This window comes from Microtus oregoni, unplaced genomic scaffold (assembly GCF_018167655.1).
Source record: "Microtus oregoni isolate MIOR12 unplaced genomic scaffold, Mior012 000006F_ref0000085, whole genome shotgun sequence".
NCBI lineage: Eukaryota > Metazoa > Chordata > Mammalia > Rodentia > Cricetidae > Microtus > Microtus oregoni.
This window is the reverse complement of record NW_024543065.1, coordinates 8,019,867-8,037,235: the sequence shown is the minus strand read 5'-3', so window position 1 is coordinate 8,037,235 and position 17,369 is coordinate 8,019,867. Positions and strand designations below refer to the sequence as shown.

The 17,369-nt window shown below is 44.0% G+C and overlaps 1 protein-coding gene across 3 annotated transcripts in view; it reads left to right on the top strand.

Moving 5' to 3' along the window:
- Positions 1–924: 924 nt before the first annotated feature.
- The window catches only part of Tmem200a (transmembrane protein 200A), a 77,012-nt gene continuing 60,567 nt past the window's right edge, over positions 925–17,369 (top strand). The window contains exon 1 of one of the 3 annotated variants that reach the window (XM_041653290.1): positions 925–1,728. The gene's annotated coding sequence lies outside the window, so the exon portion shown is untranslated. Of the gene's footprint in view, positions 1,729–2,051; positions 2,169–17,369 lie in introns of those variants that run through there. The other 2 variants (XM_041653288.1, XM_041653291.1) reach the window with 2 other exon arrangements.

The window sequence follows — 17,369 nt, the reverse complement described above, 5'->3', positions numbered from 1 at the left end:
ATTTAACCTCCGGGTTGTTTAGTTGATGTAAGAAGATTTTTCCTTCCATTGCCCATTTTTACAGTCTCTCCTCGTTGCCATAGGTTGACACCTTAACGACCTGTCCGGTCTCTAGGAGTTGCGTTACATCATTTATTTTTGAATGTAGAATTTTTTTTTTCCTTTGGCATGGATGCTAAGAAAGGAGATCAGTAGATGACTCATTGCAATAGCTACATAGCACAGCAGAATATTTGCCTCTTGCCTATGAGTTAAAAACATCCAAGGAACTCACTGGTTTACAAAACCATAGCCTAGCTAAGGTTGGTGTGCTCCAATGCGGTAGCTGGGGAATGAAACTCTATTTCCTGAATTGACCTTCAGCCAGAGTCATCATTTTGGTTTCTTGCAGAATTGCAGGTAACTATTAATTTATTCTATGGATAAAACACGGTTTCTACTCACTGATAATTTTGGGTAACTTGAAGTCTTACTTAGATTTGAAATCTGGAGCTGAATCTCAGACTCAGTCATTCTAATTCTTAGGATGCATTTCAGCCCTGTGTCCCTCCTCCAACCCTCCCCCAATGCCCAGAATCCTCCCCAACTAGTCCGCTCCACCGGATCTAACTTCCCAGGATCCTAAAGTAGTTTTATCCCCTTGGGGCTCAGGGCTTGTAATATCCCTGAGGGGGAGGGGAGGGTCTTAAGACTGATTCTGTGAGCACAGCACTTGTGCAGCCGCCAGGGGGACCCCGACCCACCCAGGTTGCATCTGATAAGAAAGCATCTTAGGGGCGTGGGGCCGAGGGTCCTATGGCTTCTGCTTCCAGAAAACACGGAGTGGGTCGGGGACCCCCAGTTCTTATTGGGACAGGAGAGGTGGGGAATCTCCGGCTCCTGTTCCCGCGGGGGTGAGAGGCGAGTGGGTGTGTCCGCTTCCGCCTGCCGGCCTTCTGCTTAAGCCGAGCTCTTCGTAGAGATACTTTGTTTCCGAGATGGGTTTTGTGTGAGCGCCATCCTGGTTCTAGAAGTGCAACTTTGCAGCCAGAAAGGGGGGCGGCTGTGTTGGGGTCCGGGAGGAGAGGGGCGGATCCTGCAGCCAGCTCCAGGCACCACGGGGCGGCAGGACCCGCGGAGTTCCCACGGGTCGTGGGCGGCGGTGCGATTGGCACCGTCTGGGTCCCCGGCTGGCGGCGACGCTCCGGGAAGCCCGTCCCCGCCCTCGCCCCCGATCCTCCTCTTGGGAGTGGGGGAGAGCTCAGGAGCTGGAATCCGTAGGGAACCGATCCCAAAACTTTCCCTCGAGCCCCGTGTTCCTTTTGTCTTTCTGGGCAGCGGCAGAGACGCCTTAGTTGCGATCCTCTCGTTCTGGCCTCGCTAGTCGTGTCCCACCGGTATTGTGGGAGGGCAGGGGTGCTGAGTCTCCCCGCGTTCGATGGCGGCGGCCGCGTCCCCCAGATGCGCGAGTCAGGGCGCCCGCACCCCTGCCTGACTCATCCTCCCGCGGTGACTGCACGGCGTCCTCAGCCTGAGCACCGCGAGGATGGGGTGTGAGACCGGGGCTGCCCGCGGTTGCCCATATTCCGCCTGACGCCCCCGACCCCGCCGCCTCCCACGCTGGTCCCCAGAGGCGCACACCGTCGCGACAGCTGTTGGAGCGAAGAACCCCGAGAGGCCACCGAAGCCCCGAGACACGGCGCTCAGGACAGGTGAGGGGACCACCAGGGCGCTGAAGGACTTGCCGAGGTGGGTGGGCAAACCCTGCAGCAGTATTCTGGGCTTCTGTAGCCCACTGTCCTCCCCTCCGCTTTAGCCTGCGGAGTTAGGGGAAACAGTGACTCCCAAAGTTTGGGGAATGAACCAAGTCCGCCATCAGTTCCAGACTTCTTGGTCCCTGGAGCACAGGAGAGGTGGTGCGGGGCAGCCTGTGAGCAGTTGGCGAGTGCCTGGGTCTCTGTCTCCTTCGAGCTACACCCTCCTTTGTCTAGGTTCCAGAGTCAGCATTCTTTGTGAGGATGTCTACGGCGTAAATCTATGGAGGAACAAAGTGTGGGCAGGGGTTCTTAGAACAGTATTTCAGTGTGGTCTTGTCTACATAAGAAAAACGAAGAGGAGAGACAATTATCTGTACTGCACGACTCTTCTCCCAACAGAGTCTGTCTGCCTTTAGTGAAAGAACTCACAAGGTTTGCTTCATTGATTGTTTTGCAATAATTGATTGTTCACACCAACACTGCGTGTTATGAAGGCGCAGGCATTCTGTGTTTGCTGCTTAAAAAAAATTGAAGAGTATGTGTGTGTGAGCGTGAGTATGCGTGTATGTGTTTGTGTGTGTTAAGCGACTCTTTGTTCACGGCTAAGCATTGATAATGTCAGAGAGAAAGGTAGATACCTAGATACAATTAAGTAGCTCCGATCAGTTCCTGTGCTCATTGGTCTCATGGGCAGACACATTTGAGTCACAGGGTTCAGTCCCTGTACACCTTAGTCTGGTGTATTTCAAAACTAAATATGCCTGGCTTGCCTTCTTACCATCATTTCTTCTGACGACCTTCAGTGGTTGACAGCAGAAACCATTTCAGGAATCGGTAAATGCAATTTGTATCGAACAATTTCCTTTTGTAGTCAAACCAAGTTTCGTAGAGTTTTTTTTTTTTTTTTTTTTTTTTTTTTTTGTTCGTAGATGTTACCCATTGGCACAAAAGCTGATTCCTTTAATGGTGTACCATTTGCTGCCCGACGAAAACACATAAAATGACCTTTCCTTTCTGACTTGACTGTTGCTACTAGGACATTTTATCATTCTGCTGAAAAGGAGAATGTATTTTGAAACTTTTTAAGCCTCACTTAATTTCCACACTGCTGGTCCCCCCCACTGAAGCATCTGCTCGTACTTCCCTGCCTTTCAGACAGCTTCAGTGAGGAACAAGCAGTCTTCTGAAAGAAAAGCCAGTGCTTCCAATTAAGTGGAAACTGCCCCCCCCATGCTTTAACAACTTAATGTTGCATTTTGAATTTTAAAAATGGATACCGGGGTGTTTATAACTTTTCTTTAACAACCCTACCAGATATCTCATAATTATGAGATAATTTGTAACCAGGGCCATAATTATCTTTGTAGCTAGGCTGGGAAAGCCTTCCGTAAGAGAGCTGGTACGTAGGAAGGTTCTGAATGTTAGTTCCAGGGGACTGGCACAGAGTAACTTAACCTGTTGCTTCTGAGGCTTGCCTAGGTAAGTACAAAGTATCTATATGATGCTTAGAACCAGAAAGAACTGGATGTTCAGGAGCCCCTGGTGAGGAAGGATTGCTGTCCTTGTCACTTTTATGGTAGTGCAGTTTTTAGATATGCTTTTAAATGTGCCAAGAGTCGGATTGCTACATTTGAACTTTCAAAGTTTCCAGATTTTGACAATGGTTCATTGCACATTTTAGAAAGACAACTGACGTTGGGAGGAGAGAATCTGAAATGATTGGCTACACTAATTCTCACCCAAAGTCAATAAAAAGAAAAAGAAACTCATATGTTGCCTGTGGAAATAAGAACAAAAACAAGCAAATGTCACTTTTTGCATTTCTTTTTAAAAATGAGATTTTAAAAAAGGAAGTGTTCTCAGGAAGTCAAAAGTTCTTACATTGTTTATCATCCAGAACGTAGAATTTCAAATACGAGGTGGTTTAAAAATATATTTCTTGTAGTGTTCCTCTCCCTAAATAGGAGACGGCACAGGCTGTAGTTATCAAGAGAAGTATATTTGGAAAAAGAAGTTGTGTAAGGGGAAGAAAAACGAACCTGAGATGGGATGAATCCTTGATGCTATCCAGGAATATGAGACTTGCAGTTGTATCAAGTTTATCTGCTTGTCCCTGGACTGCAGGGGGGCGTTGTCTGTTAGTGTCTGATACATAGCCAGACACTCTGCAGGCCAATGAGCGCTTGGTGAGAGGTCATGCCTCAGAGACAGGAGCTAGGCTGGTGAGGAGGAGACTGGTAGACATAGCCCAGTCTGAAGCACATCAAGTGTGGGGGTGTCTGTGGACACCAGGAGACATCAAATGTTGGGGTATCTATGGACACCAGGAGACATCAAGCATTGGGGTGTCTGTGGATACCAGGAGTCAAGTGCAGGCTCCGGAGCAGTTCAAGCAGATCCCAACTGGCACTGCTTGGGGAGCTGTCATTTTGACTTAGCTACGGATAATGTAGCATCGGACAAGTTGTTTGGCCTTTCCAGTTCCTGTTGTCCTCCTCTGCGGAGTGACCTCTGATTGGAGTCCTTTACATTCTCCTAAATAATGCTACGTGATGAGTTCTGGTGGAATTAAGAATATGGGAGAAAAATCTGAATGTGAGGGTGTGCGGCTTGTAGTGTCAGGGCTGGAGGGAGCCGGGATATAAGTTTCGTGGGTGTGGGGGAAGGATAATGCCTGACAGCTGGAAATGAAAGCAGTCTAGCCTGGGGCATGTGCTCCATCATGGTGATCCCAGTTGACAGGAAAATCAAAGTGCAAACACCAACTTTCACTCGGTCTTTGATGGTTGTCCATTAGTTTTCGCAAATAATAGCAATTGATTTTCCTAACAACCTCCAGAGGTAATTAGAGCAGAAAGGTGATGGAGGCCAGCCTGGTGCTACAAAACATGCTAGCAAAGTGCACTCGTCTGCCTCTCCGCAGAACTGATGGCGATAGAAGAGAAGCTAAGCATGCCTTGGAAATTCTGAGTAAAAGGGAAGCGAGAGGTAAGCCTGATGTCTGACTTTAGTGGAGGCTTGAATTTTTTGGGGAAAAATCATTTATATTCTAGAAGACAAAAATGTGTAATTATGAGTTTGAGAGCATCTGGGATGCCTTGGATTTTGACCAATGGTGTTTAGTCTGGTGGCTCCTGTTTCATGCTTTCTCCTCCCTCAGCCTCTTTTTCCTTTCCCCTTTCCTGAATGGGGATTTACTTATCACTGGGTCCTTGATGAGACTATTCCAAGGACTCCCAGTGTACTGTAAAAAAAAAAAAAAAAAGGAATACCCACAAACTATATAAAGTTTATATATATAAAGATATATATAAACTATATATATCTTTGAACCAAGGCATTGTTGGTGGCATGTGTAGGAACAAGTCATTCTTTGAAAACTTTATCACCAGAAAGGAAATTATACAGAAAAACTAAACCAAAACAAAAACTCAGGAGTGTAGCGGAGTAGGAAGATGGGGAGGGGGGAGCTGCAGCTCCCTTCCTGCTGTATCTGCTACCACCTCCTTCTGAACAGCATGTTGTAGAGGATGGTCCAATCCCTCTGCCAATCACTCCCCTTGAGATTCCTCAAGGATTCATTTGATTATATGCACATGTAACTAGATTAGGTCGAAAAGAATTTGCTGGCTGATGTGAACGGAAAGTCTAAAAGTGGAACTTGCTTCAGTTGTTGGTGGAACCCGAGATGCACATGACTTTGTCTAGATTCTTCCTCTCATTTCTTACCCCCATTTCTCTCTGGATCAGTTTTATCCCAAGGTCTTTCTTTGTGAAGAGAAAGTCACTTTCATTAGCTCCAAACCTATACTTTTGAGTTGGCCTCTGTAAGGAAGAGAGATCCCGTTTCTTTCAAGTCCCTTTTATACTTCTTCGGAAGGATTCTGAGGTGCTAGGCTTCAGTAGCCACAGCATCAGTCCCTAGTATGGTAAAGAGTGCTTTGTGGTAGGCTGGGATAGAATCTGTGCCATGCTCTTCCTATGTGTGGTTTTTGGTAGTGGTCAGATGGGAAGGCGAGGGTTGCTTCTTGACTGACAGTTCCCTGAAGATCACAGAGAAGTGGTCCACAAAGCAAATGATGCTCCAGATAAAAACAATGCACTTGTTACCATGTGTACTTGTTCTCACTTACACAGCGATGTGTACTTTTGCACATAGGCAAGTCTGGTGTGCAGGTGTGCAAGTGTGTGGAGGCAGAGGTGGACATCGGGTTTTCTTCCTCGGTTACCTTCTCTAGCTTAATATTTGAGCAGAGTCTCTCACTGAATTTTTATTCACCAGTTGGTTAGATTGGCTGGCCAGGGAACTTCAAGAATCTGCCTGTCTCTGTTGCCTTTCCTGATCCTAGCATGGGCTCCAGATCTATGCTGCTACACCCAGCTTTTTACACGGGTGCTGGAGATCCAAATTCTCGTGCTCATAAATGACAGCAAGCACTTTTACCAACAGACCCCCCCCCCCTCGGCCCTAAACTGCTACGAGCATGCTTTAAGTCATTACATTATTTAAGCTTCTGAAAAGCCTTCTAGAGTGAGAAAACCAAAAGCTGGGGGAGGCAAATAACCACGTTAAAATTTTGTGAGCACTAAGTGGTAAGCCCTAATAGCCACAGTCTGTGCAATATCATTGCTCAAGGCCAATGTCACGGTACATTGAAATAGGCCAAATGGAATGGCAGGCTTGGTAGACTTTCTAATATGCAATCCGAGTACCAGACATCAGTGTCGTTCAGTTGCCAAGTGTGCCTGCTCACAGACCTGTCAGACAGGTGCCATGGTGAGGCTCCTGCCAAGTACTCGCATGCACAGATTCTTGGTATGGGACTTGGCATAATAGGAAGAGTCAGGGATGGGGGCAAAACCGGAAGAGTGAACAGGTGGACAGATCAATGGAACAGGCTACTGTTTGATTGTTGATCTGAGAACAGGAACTTGACCATATGGCTCCACTATAAAAATCTTCCCAAGGCAAATCAATAGAATATGGAATGGGCATCTTCTCAGAGAGCGGGGGAGTTGTCAGCCATTATGTGCAAAGAGAAGCTGACATTTGCCATGTGTTTGCCGTGCACCTTATATATAGATGATCTCACTAAATCTTCACTACAGTCCTGGAAGTGTAAGAACGATCTACATCCCTTTTAGAGCCAAGGTATGAGGGTCAGAGAGGTTAATATTGTTTGCCTGAACCCCTGGAGCCAGACAAGAATCTGAAGGAACTGGCACGAAATCCCAGATCTGTCAGAATCTGGAAATCACTAGGGAGTCACTCTGGTCCTAGCAGGGCAAGGTCAACTTCAAGTCTGAGTGAGAAATGGGGAGTCCTGCGGACATCTGGTTACGAAAGAGCTGACCTTTAAGACTCGTGAGGATGAGATCAGAGCAGACCATGTAAAGAGTTGTCCAGCAGGACCGTGTTTGGCTTTTTTCAAAACACATTTATCTAATAGGACGTTCCCACCAGTAGAGAGTTCCTATCACCCTGCAGGGCGAACACACCAGCAGGTTAGATGCCTGAGAGGTTAGTTTTAGTCACTGCTTTCAGTTACAGAGAAGAAAACCTCTGCCAATGGCCATGGTCTGCATGGTCTGAGGTTACCTTCAGACATATAGATGTTTTGCCTAGAACGATGGAAAGTAAGAAATAGACACAGAGAATGAGACTGAGAGAAGAGAAAGCAACCAGTGACATGTTGAGTATAGTAGATATGGGAACCTTCTAGTATCACCGAAGGTCCTGCTTGAAAGACTGTACTATGAAATATGAATGGCATAATGGCATTCTGTAACAAACACAAAAGAAAGTTTTATCAATTTAGATGTATGTGCAATCCACTGTGTGTGTGCACGCATGCACGTGTGTGTAGGAAAAGTCATGAGATTTATGAAAGTAACTTATTTGTGAGAATCTCATAATCTATTTCAGAAAGTGAAGCTCAAGGAATTTTTCGTAGTAACGGAGAACGCAGGACTGGCTAGCGTTATGAAATACACAGTTGCAACAGCTGAGCATAAATGCTACGACAGAAAGGAATAGGGCATCTGAAATGCAGGTCAGACACCAGAGGCTTCCAGCAGGAGGGAAGTGTGGGACTGTGCATGAGCAGAGAAGAGAAAAGAGCAGCGGGAGAAGAAAGAGGGCATTTGGTGCTCTGCAGTCAGAAATCCCCAGGAACTTCCCTGGGGTTGAACAAATTATTTACCGCTCATTAAAAAGAGGGAGAATGTGCACAGGGGAATGTGAGGTGTCTCAGTAAGGGAGGGTTGGGCATCACTGACATGGTTTTGGCTGCTGTTCAGGCATTCAGTGATTCGGGAATGGAGATTGAGATGGGGATAACGCTGTGCCTCTGTGTCTCCATAATGCTTATTGCTAGAGAAGCAAACCCTGGCGTTAATAGAAGCAGTGGTTGGGATGGAGGAGATGGCTCAGTCAGTGAAATGTGATTCACAAGCATGAGTTTGTATCCCGATCATGCCTGCAGTCTCAGCACGGGGACAGAAGGATCCCAGAGGCTTGCTTGGCCAGCCAGGTGGGCCGAATTGGTGATCTCTGGGTTCAACGAGAGACCTTGTTTCAAAAAATAATATGGAAGGAAATAGAAAACAATTGACACTTGATATCAACCTCTGTCCTAGAAACACACGTGTGCGCGCACGCGCGCACACACACACAGAGTAACAATCATTCAATACTGAATGATCAGGGGATATTTTGTCATTACTCAGGTCAGACAATGTTCATATTTTTCTCCCACTGGATTAAGAGGTTCTTGAGGTAAGGGACCAAGTCCCGTAGCTTCGTAAGAGAGTCACATAAATAACAATTGCAAACTAAAGCTGCGAGTGAGAAGAATATTGGAATTTTATGAAACCCAAGTAAAACTAATTCCAGAGGTGCTGAAAAGAAAACGTTTCCTTTTTAAAATTCAGCATCTTTAGGCTGATATGTGGCGTGAATTAAAAATCCCTCAGTCCTCCATCTAGGCAGATTTTTAGTGTCAGACACATTTTGCCTTTATTAGTAATGAGAGTCAGATGGGCCCAGAGAACATACACATGTACACATATTTATAACATGATGGTTACTTCTGAAGAATTATTTTTGCTTTTAATTGCAAAGTAAAGCATACTCTTAATTAAAATTTTGGAAACACATTAAGGATTAAAAATCTATGGAGAAATCTTAACTATAATCCTATAACCCAAAGGCACCCGGAACATTTGGCATTTTCTTCTCCTCATTTTAATGAGTTTTTTTCATACTTAATATTACAACCTGTACTGTTTGCTTAGCCTTATGTGTTTAATACTTTCCAAATTCTGGGCAACTTTAATAATGTCTGTGTAATATTGGGTTACATGGTGTGTGTCATGGTTTATTAACCATACCCTTCTACATGGACCTCAAGGCTATTTCCAAACATTTGGCATTATAAATAGTACTTTGGTGAAACCTTTGTTCTAGCAGGATAATTTATTTTTCTCTTTGAGACAGGGTCTAATCTCTGTAACCCTGGCTGGCCTGGAACTCACTATGTAGACAAGAGGTCCACCTGCCTTTGCTTCCCAAGTTTAGGGATTAAAGGTGTGTCATCAGACTTGACTATTTCCTTAGTTTTAAAAGAATGTTATGCATTAGTTTGCATTCTATTAGATATAGATTCTCTGTCTCTCTCTCTTTGTCTCTCTCTCTGTGTATGTATCTGAACATGAATGTCATGGTTTTCATATGAAGATTAGGGTAAATTCTTTCCTGCCTCTTTATGATCACCAGAGATCAAACTCAGGACCTCATGTTTAAGCACAAGTACTTTTAGTCTCTGAGCCATCTTGTTGGTACTTACACGCACAAGCACATGCACACACGCACACACTTACACATGCGCAAACCTATGTACATTAATAAATCTAAAAATATTTTAGTAGATTATTTAAGTAAAACATGTGGAGGGATAATTACAAGAGAGGCTATACATTTATAAGACTCTTGATATTTAATATTTAACTGATTACCATAGAAAGTGAAGTTGTGATTGATGTAGGAGGGACATGCCTTTCACCACGCCCTTCCTACCTGATTGATTTTTGTTTGTGTTTTAATGATATGTGTGTGTGCATGCATGCAACTGCATGCATGTGTGTATATTATATATATGTATATGGGATATATATATATATACATATAATATAAATATATGGATGTTTGCCTGTGACCATGTTTGTCTGTGCACCACACATATGCAGTACCTGAGGAGCCTAGAAGAGGGCACTGGATCAGATCCCCGGGAAATGGAGTTGCAGACAGTTGGGAGCCACCATGTGGGTGCTGGAAACTGAGTCTGAATCTCCTGCAAGAGCAACTAGTGCTCATCACCGCTTCTCCAGCACCTCATTCATTGTTTTTAAACAAAAACAAACCTTGGTTTCAAGTTTATATATAGCACATGTCAATTGTAGATTTCTTTCTTTTATTATCAAATATGTTCTTTTAGAATATAGATTTATCAAACACTGTGGTGAGACTCTCACTGTACTAAAAATGTTACAAGTGTTTCTGACCAAATAGGAATGCATGAATGGGAAAATGAATTTTTGAAAGTAAGTAATCTCACCTTCTTTGTGATAAAAGGGATGGAGGCTGAGGGTTCCACTACCTGAACCTGCACTCTGTATCCTTGGTGTTGTCTTCCAGGACATTGTGCTATTCTGACCATGTCCCGTGTGCTAGCTTCCTTCTGTTGCTGTGATAAAACACCCTGACTGAAGGTAGCTTAGAGGAGGGAAGGATTTATTTCCACTTACAGGGTGCAATCCATCACGGAAGGACATCAGGGTAGGAATGCAAGCAGGCACTTGAAGCCAAACCAGCTTCCTGTTGCACACAGCACTGCCTCTGACCAAGGACCTCACAGCTAAGGAAACACAGTAGAAACTGTGGTAGATGCTGCTTTCTAACTGGCTCACTCAGACTCCTGCTTAGCTAGGTAGCTTTCTAATATAGGTCAGGACCATCTGCCCAGGGAATGGTGATGACCACAGAGAGGCTGGCCCAATGACGATGACCAGTGAGCTTGACCCTCTACCTCATTAACAAATAAATCCCCACAGACATAACAATTTCTCAACTTAAGCTCTCTTCTCAGATGATTCTAGGTTGTGTCAAACTGCTACGGTTAAAGCTAACCAGGAGACCCTGCGTTATGTGCTTATGACCACACAATTTCACAAAGCTGGGACCAAGAGAGGGCAGGCCTGTGTTTTTTTATTCCTGACTGAGTGCCTTGCACATGACTGGGGCAAGACTGTCCTGGGAGGAAGGATGTGAAGACACCCAGGACTTCCCTGATGACTGTTTCTGCTCACTGACTTTCCCCAAGAGAAAACAAACAATGAGGCTGAGTTTTGAAGATTCTAATTCTGTACATTTCCAAAGAAAAACCAACCATGATATAGCATTGACTTTTAAGATGTGAATGTTGGGTTTTATCGTAAGAAGAGGTGATTTGGAATATACTTAAACCCCCATAGATTTTTTTTTGTTCTTTTGATACACTGCCTAAGACTATACATGAGAAGTATTAAGCTTTTTATGTCCATCATTCTGAGGTGGGCTTTAAATGTCAATTTCATCTTGCCAACAGCTACCATTTTCCCATAAAATAATCTGCAACTTAAATAAAGATTGTTTTAGTTTTCTTCCAAAAGAAAATATCATAACTGTCTTATACACTTCAATCAATTGTGGACAAAATCATTTATGTCTATTTGAGAAATAATTGCCTAGAGAATGTTATTCAGTAGGTGCCATTTTGTTACATGTGAGTCCTCTTACTGTGCTCATGTGTGTTCATGTGTTTACATGTTCCACAAGTATACCCATAAAGCCAGAAATCAGCCTTGGGTGTCTTGCTCAATCATTATCCATCCTGTATTTTGAGACAAGGTTTCTCACTGAACCTTGAGCTTACTGATATGACTAGGCCACAAGGCCAGTCAGTACGAGGCATCTACCTGGCTCCACCTCTCTGGGACTGGGATTACAAGCATGCACCACTGTGCCCAGTATTTATAATGTGGGTTCTGGGAATCAAGGTCAGCCCCTCATCCTTGGATAGCAAGTGTTTTTAATCAAGTAATCCATCTCCCAGCTTGAATATCTTCTTATACACTGCTGATACAGAAATCTGTCTAGAAAGGCATATCCTATATATTTATTATTCTCTTAGTGATAAGATGTGAAGGTTCTGATAGCATACATAAAGCAGTAAGTATGAACTGAACAGGAAGTTCATTAATTAATAAGTGAGTCTATCAATAGTGTATGCTGGCACCTGCAGATGGGGAAGGGAGCAAAATGAAAGTGGTGACTGAACTTCCCTTTGCCATGGAGGAAGTAGCGGTCACAAATAGGCAAAGCAGTCTCAAGCAGTAGGAAGGGCTAGAGGAAAGAAGTAATCTCACAAAATTGTGGTCAGGACAGACAGCTAGAGCATCTGAGTTGAGACCTGAGAGACAATGCGAGGCCCACCCCTGTGTCGGAGAAGAGTGGTATAGATTTTATAAAAGATCATTGGGAAGCCAGGGTAAGGGTGTGCTTTGGGTTGTGACAGTGGAGCAATGAAACACAGGAATTGAGGGAAAGAATACAAAATGGTACCTCGCTGTGATCATGACTATCGGGACAGGAGCAAAAGCAGCGATTGTTCAGGAGAGTTTTCTATAATCACTAGTTATGTTTAAGAAGAACTGTGCCTCACTCTGTGGCTGGAGACATTAGTTATGCAATGTTCACCTTCCAAGTTAAGTATAGACAGAATGTATAAATTAGCATAAGTGAATAGGTATGCATATTTGGTATATATGTAAATAAAGCTTCAGTAGAATGTACTAGCTTTGAAGTCTACCACAGAGCTTTTTTTGTTCATCTATTTATTTGACATCCCAGCCACAGCCTCCCCCCTGCTCCCTTCCCAGTTCCTCTACCCCATTCACCCCTCCATGCCCCCATATCCTCCTCTTCCATCCCATCCAGGAAAGGACAGGTCTCCTAGGAGTAGCAATAAAACATGGCATACCAAGTTGCAGTAAGACTAAGCACCTCATCATGGGCAAAGTGACCCGGTGTAAGGAGGAAGGTCACAAAAGCCCATAAAAGAGTTAGAGACAATCCTTGTTCTCGCTGTTAGGAGTTCCGTAAGAGGACCAAGCTACACCACTGTAACATATATGGAAAGTGCCTAGGACAATCTCATGCAGGCTCCCTTGTTGTCAGTTCAGTCTCTGTGAGCCCAAGTTAGATGATTGTGTGAGCCTTCCTGTAGTGTCCTTGAGCCCTCTGGCTCCTACACTCCTTTCTCTTCATCTGCAGGATTTCTCATTTATTTTACAGCTAATACCCACTTATGAGTGAGTATATACCATGTTTGTCTTTATCTGCTGGGTTACCTCACTCAGGATGATATTTTTTTTTCTAGCTCCATTTATTTGCCTTCTAATTTCATAGTGTCCTTGTTTTTTAACAGCTGAGTAATACTCCATTGTGTAAATGTACCTCATTTTCTCTATCCATTCTTCAGTTGAGAGACATCTAGGTTGTTTCCAGGTTCTAGGTCTTACAAATAAAGCTGCTATGAACATAGTTGGGCAAGTGTTCTTGTGGTATGATTGAGCATCCTTTGGGCATATGCCCAAGAGCAGTATAGCTGGGTCTTGTGGTAGATTGATTCCCAGTTTTCTGAGGAACAACCACACTGACTTCCAAAGTAGCTATATAAGTTTTCACTCCAACCAGTAGTGGAGGAGTGTTCCCCTTGCCTATACTCCACAAAACTGGAAAAATCTTAAAAAAAAAAATCTCCTATGGAACTAGGAGTAGTCATTAAAAGTCTACCATCCAAAAACATAAATAAATAAATGAATAAATAAGTAAATAAAGTAAGTAAGTAAGTAAGCCAGCCAGCCCAGGGCCAGATGGTTTTAATGCAAAATTCTACCAGACTTTCAAAGAAGAATTAACAACAATGCTCTCAAGTTATTCCACAAAATAGAAACAGAAGGAACACTGGCAAATTCTTTCTATGAGGCCACAGCCACCCTGGTACTCAAACCATACAAAAACCCAACAAAGAAAGGGAATTACAGACCAATTTCACCGATAAACATTGATACAAAAATACTCAATAAAATACTGGCAAACCAAGTCCAAGAACACATCAAAAAGATCATCCACCATGACCAAGTATGCTTCATTTCAGAGATGCAAGGATGGTTCAACATGTCACAGAGCTTTTAATAATGTGAAACATTTATTTTTAACTTTGCCTAGCATGATGCCTGTGTACTATACCCATTTTGTAAATGTTTGCCAAACTAACTATATAAAATATTTTATACTGCAAGAAAAAATCATAGTGGAATATGAACTCACACTTAAGATACAGTATTTCCATTGTTTAAAACATGTATATCCATTAACTATACTCTGAATTCCATAGTAACAGGAAAGTGCAATCGAAATGTCAAAAATTAAAATACTGAAAATAAAAATGTAACACACAGAAACAATCAGCACTCCATGGGTCTTTCTTCACATCTATATGAATAGAAACCTTGGGAAATCCATATTTATAAAAAGGTTTTAGGGACCGAATGTGGAGTTGTATGTCTTTAATCCCAGTACTTGGGAGGCAGAGGAGAATCTTTGTGAATTCAAGGCCAGCCTGTTATACATAATAAGTTCCTGGATAACCATAGATACACAGAGAAACCATATCTCAAACAAGCAAACAGCAAAAACCCAAAGATAAATAAATGAAAATAAAACTTAAAAAAGTTTCCATTAGCATTACGTGGTCCTGTCATATCTTCCTCAACATGTGGAAATTACTTATCCTCTGAGATTCCCAATCCTAGAATTGACCTTTAGTTAAAATGTCTCTGCTAACACCTGCAGACCCGAGTGTTAAAGGAGGGTTCAGTATAATCAGTGATGTTTCTTAATGAATATTTAGCTCAGTGTCTTTCAGGAGATGTGTTAAAATAGACTTAGGCGGTACCTGCTATTTGTTGAGCGAATACTAAGTGTTTCCCACTCTACTTGTGCGAGGAGATTAAGAGGTTTCTGTCGAAGGACCTCGGTCTCAAGAACCACCAGTTGAGACCATGTCTTCAGCAGGACTGAGACTTAGAACAAGATGCCACACAGGACTCCTTGAGTCTAAGTCTAAAAAGGAGGAGTAGTGGCAGAAGATGTGGCTTAATTCTCCGCTGTTGCCATTTCGAGTCTGCTAAGTGATCTTAAAAGTCGTCTTACAGAAGATATGTGAAAGGGGCCACGCAGGGCACCCTTCTCCAGATAACAATGCCACCTGTGCCCAGATCCGCTGTTCTGTGGGTATTACTCCGGGGATCCCCTGCCATGGCTGCCAGAGGCTGATCGGTTCATTTGACAGGAGAGGCAGCAGCTGGCATGCTCACCAGACCCAGGGACTCTTGCTATTCACAAGCCTGCATGCCTAGCCCTTTCTTCATCTTCGTTCTACAAGGCTGTACGTTGGATCCCTAGAGGGGAACAGCCCCCAAGTCTCCCCACCACCCTGTCCTTCACATCCTCTCTAACTTCGGGATTGAAGTTTCAGCCCTGCTTGGTTGTCAGTTCCTATCAGAGGGTCACTCGTGTTTTCTTTTGCTTTTTTATTCTGCGCATTCACCGTCTACTCTCCTATGTTCTGGAAATGCTGCAGGAAGCCAAGTTCTCTATGACCCTTCTATTCCAGCTGGAGGAGACAGCACATATGTGATTTTTTATAATGGGAGAGGAATAAAACAGGGTCTAGGGACAGAAAGCATCGTGATGGGATCCTGTTAACCTATGAAGGGAGATCACTGTGAGGTCTGACGTGCAACAGAGACCCTAATGAAGTGAGGAAGAAATTGTTAGGATATATTGGGGAGTCATATTTCAGACAGTGTGGCGGGGAGTGCAGAGTTGCTGAAGAGACAGTGTCAGAGGGCAGTTGTCTTAGAATGTTGAAGTCCTTGGAGACCAGTGCCACAGAACTGTGTAGGCATCCACTGAGGCTGCTGTAACCAGACGGGAACCACAGGCTGTCTCCAGAGGAACAACCCTGGAATCTTCATCTAGAGCAGAAACTCTTCTGCTCTCCATCCCCACAGCTGGTACCAGCTTCAGAGGGAGCCATGCATCAAGAGGAAGCCCGTGTCGGCCTGTGGCTTTCTTGTCCTGCCAGATGGGTCTGAGCTCTACCCCAAGGTTCTTAGACAAAATGTCACTGAGCGACATGCTGATAAAGATCTTGAAGCAAGAGTAGCCCAGAGACACTGCTGAATTGATGATATTTTCGTTTGCTTGTGAGCGAAATTGTGTTGTAGGTTGAGGAGTGTGCCTTGACACCCAGACAGTGTGAAAGTTGAAATTTGGGGCTCCTGTTGGCTTTTCCAAAGGCCTTCATTCCCAACTGAAGTGGGGGAACATGCCACCAGCAAGTCCTTTCTCCTAATCATTGTCCTCCAGTTCAGTGGGTGACAGGCATGAATTAGGAAAGAAAAAAAAAAACCTGACATTTAGACTGAAGTTAATGACTCTTCAGAAACCATGAGAAATGCCCAGGACAACTACCTTACACCAGTGTTCATTTCACCAACAGAGACCCAGACAGAGCTCCTGGGGTTGCAGCCATGGCTGTGGGTAGTGCTTGAAAAATCTGATGGGCAGGGAGCTTATACAGTTCAGGAGTAGAGGCAAGAATAACAAACCATAAATAATGATGTGATCAATATGAGGAGTACCATGAGATCTGCCAGAGACGGACTCCCTAGAAACACTCTGAGATTGGGACGGAAACTGAGACTTTGGAGAAGAAAAGAGGCAGGTGGAGTGGGGATCTTACACAGGAGAGCTCAGAAAGAAAGGAGGTTGGTGGGATTTGGTGGGGGGGGGCAGGGGGAGAAAGCCCTGGATCAGAATGAGCTAAGAGAGTGGTGTAAAGAAGTCAAGGACTCATCTGGAGTCTTTTGAGGGCAGTGGCGACATCTAATGCTTAGTTCTAAGGCCAGCATAAGACTTTTAGAAAGGAGAAATGATGTGCACTGATTTAAGGTGCATGTAATATCTAATCTTGATTGACAGCTTGATAATATAAAACAAACACACAAAAACACCTCGCAAGTCAACCTCGGAGCCTCTCTGTAGAGAGTTACTGAGGTAGGAAGACTCACCCTGAATGTGGGCCGTTCTGGGAGCTCACCATCCTGGGAGCTGCCTTTCCAAACTGTATAATAGGAGAAATTCATTGTTCTCTGCTTCCTGTTTTCAAATGCAGTGTCAGCAACTTCCTGCTGCCCCTGCTGCTGTGGCCTCCCTGACTTCATCTACTGCCCCTCCAACCATGAGCTAAAGCAAACCCAGAAGTTGCTTTGGTCAGGGATTGTCACAGCAATGAGATAAGTAATTAATACGCATATTCTGGAAATTTTGTTGTAAAAGAGCACCGAAAACAAATGCGTGAGGGACCTGGGTGATGGTGGCACATGCTGTGAATTCCAGCAGTCGGGAGGAAGAGGCAAATGGATCTCTGTGAGTTCTAGGCCAGTCTGGTAGTCTGTAGACAG